This window comes from Corvus kubaryi, unplaced genomic scaffold (assembly GCF_017639235.1).
Source record: "Corvus kubaryi isolate FWS band 111438036 unplaced genomic scaffold, C.kubaryi_AGA036_p1.0 split3-37304, whole genome shotgun sequence".
Taxonomy (NCBI): Eukaryota; Metazoa; Chordata; class Aves; order Passeriformes; family Corvidae; genus Corvus; species Corvus kubaryi.
The window spans coordinates 2,135,775-2,138,487 of NW_024582087.1; the positions used below are offsets into that span (position 1 = coordinate 2,135,775).

The 2,713-nt window shown below is 62.7% G+C and overlaps 1 protein-coding gene across 4 annotated transcripts in view; it reads left to right on the top strand.

The window, feature by feature from the left end:
• RIMS3 (regulating synaptic membrane exocytosis 3) overlaps window positions 1–2,713 on the top strand; it is a 15,828-nt gene that overhangs the window by 6,710 nt on the left and 6,405 nt on the right. The window contains exon 1 of one of the 4 annotated variants that reach the window (XM_042015564.1): window positions 7–449. The exons of 2 other annotated variants lie outside the window; for them this stretch is intronic. The gene's annotated coding sequence lies outside the window, so the exon portion shown is untranslated. Of the gene's footprint in view, window positions 1–6; window positions 450–482; window positions 737–2,713 lie in introns of those variants that run through there. One more of the 4 variants, XM_042015565.1, reaches the window with a different exon arrangement.

A 2,713-nucleotide genomic window follows, 5' to 3' on the forward strand; every position in this document is an offset into this window, starting at 1 on the left:
TCCCCTCCTGGGATCACCAGGATCCATCCCCTCCTGGGGTCACCGGGATCCTTCCTCTCCTGGGGTCACCGGGATCCATTCCCTCCTGCGGCCACCCTGTCCTGCCTCGAGCCCCACTTTTCCCAGCCCTACCACTCCCAGCAGCTCCATGGCATCTGGATCTGTCTAGAGGGATCCAGGGGAGTCATCAGCTCTCTGAATCCCGGCCCAGGGATGCTCCCAGCACATCCCACCCCGCTGGACCACTGTGCCCCTGCTCGGGGCTGGGAGGAGAACTGGGTCAGCCGTGTAACCATGGAGATGCTGAGGGAGATGCTGAAGCAGCGCCAGCGCAGCCCCGGCTCTCCAGAACCCTGGAAAGATTCACCCGCCCTGGCACCCTCTGGATCCGGCCGGGATGGGGCTGCGAAGCTGAGCTGAGCCTCCTCCTCCTCCCCGGCGCAGGGCCGGTAAGCCGCCTCCATCTCCTCTTTTTTTAAAATATTTTTTTGGGGTGCCACGAGCGGGGAGGGCAGAGCTCGGCCCCCGCGCCGCCGCGATCCAAACGCAACAGGGATCCCGTTTTTCCTGCCGCTTGTGCTCCTCCATCGGCGCTGGGGGATGCTCCAGCCATGACACGGCTCCCGCCGGTGTCCGGGGGCTCCGTGCGTCCCTCGGGATCCGGGGCTGGCTCTCCGGGGAACTTCCCGGCGCTGCCGGTGGTTTTTGATCCCCGCAAGGACGGAGCGTGGTCGCGGTAAGCGCTGCGGGGGCTGCGGCGCTGCCCCGGGAGCTCGGGAACGCGTTCCCATGGCACGGCAGGAGGGGGCTTGGATGCGGCGTCACGGTGGATGGCTCCGAGGATCCCGCCGGCTTGGGATACAGGGAATAAATACATGGAGGGGAAGAGGGAAATGCGTGTTTGAAGGGAAAACCGGTGCCGTTCCCTGAGTCCCCCCGCGCTGCCGGGAAGGGGGAGCCGGGGCAGGGGCAGCAGCGGGGCTGCGGATTCAGCGTCGGGATGAGGGTGCTGTGGTGGCATCGGGGGTGCTGTGGTGGCATCAGAGGTTCCGTGGTGGCATCAGAGGTTCTGTGGTGGCACCAAGGATGTTGTGGTGGCATCAGAGGTCCTGTGGTGGCACCAAGGATGCTGTGGCCATGCCGAGTGTGCTGCGGCCATGCTGAGGGCACTGTGGTGGTACCGAGGACGCTGTGGTGGCACCAAGGGTGCTGTGGCCATGCCAGAGATGCTGTGGTAGTGCTGAGGGTGCCATGGCCATGCCAAGGGTGCTGTGGTGGCACCAAGGATGCTGTGGCTGTGCTGAGGGCACTGTGGTGGTGCTGAGGGCACTGTGGTGGTGCCGAAGATGCTGTGGCCCTGCCAAGGATGCTGTGGCGGTACCAAGGGCGCTGTGGCTGTGCTGAGGGCACTGTGGTGGTGCTGAGGGCACTGTGGTGATACTGAGGATGCTGTGGTGGTACCAAGGGTGCTGTGGTGGCACCAAGGATGCTGTGGTGGTGCTGAGGGCACTGTGGTGGTGCCAAGGATGCTGTGGTGATACTGAGGATGCTGTGGCCCTGCCAAGGATGCTGTGGTGGTACCAAGGGTGCTGTGGCTGTGCTGAGGGCACTGTGGTGATACTGAGGATGCTGTGGCCCTGCCAAGGATGCTGTGGCCCTGCCAAGGATGCTGTGGCTGTGCCAAGGCCAGCTCAGCTGTGGCAGCCACAAGCTCCAGCACTCAAACCCAGCCTCCAGCCCAGCTCATCTCAGCACCAGGCACCCCCTGAGCCCCCAACCCAGGACCTGCTACGGGCAGAAACAGATTGTGCAGAGAGATAAGGGGTAAAATCACGGGCAGGGGAAAGCGAATCCTCCCTTCGGGCTGAGGAGCGCGCTCCGCTTCCTTTGCGGCGGATTATCCCTGTGTGTGTTGCATTGGAAATGATCCCATTAGCGCTCTGCTCTCCTGATCTAATTTGCTCCCACCAGAGCCTGGTGCTCTCCGGGCGGCTGGAGCGGCGAGCAGGGGACAGCAACAGGAGCCTTTTGTGTTCTCCTGGCCCTACAGGGTTGGGTTGTTCAAGGGATTTCTCACCTGGAACGTGGAGGGGCCTGGGCTGGGCCTGGCTGAGCCCTCTGGCAGAGGGATTTGTGTTTGTTCAGGCACAGCCTCATCCAGGTTTGCCTGTGGGGAAACTGAGGCACGGGGTGCAGGGGGACACTGAGGCTGGGGAAGAGTTTGGGATCCATTCCCTGTGTCGGGTGCATCCTAAGAGAAAACTCAGAGATTGCAGCGGGTTTGGAGCCGGAGGGTGGCATTGGAAAGTGTCATCCCAAAGGATGAGCCCAAGGCAGCGGATCAGCCCTGATCCCTCTTCAAGGAGGTGCTGGACATTGGCACATGCCTGTGATGGGGCAGCTCCGGAGCCGGGATGCACCTGATGCCAATGGCTCCATCCGTCCGGAGCTGGGATACATCCCACACCGATGGCTTTATCCCAGGGGCTCCATCCCTCTGGGGCTGGGCTACATCCCACACCAACGGCTTTATCCAAAGAGCTCCATCCCTTTGGAGCTGGGGCTCATCCCACACCGACAGCTTTATCCCAGGGGCTCCATCCCTCTGGAGTTGGGATGCATCCCACATCAATGGCTTTATCCCAGGGGCTCCATCCCTCCGGAGCTGGGATGCACCCCACATCAATGGCTTTATCCCAGGGGCTCCATCCCT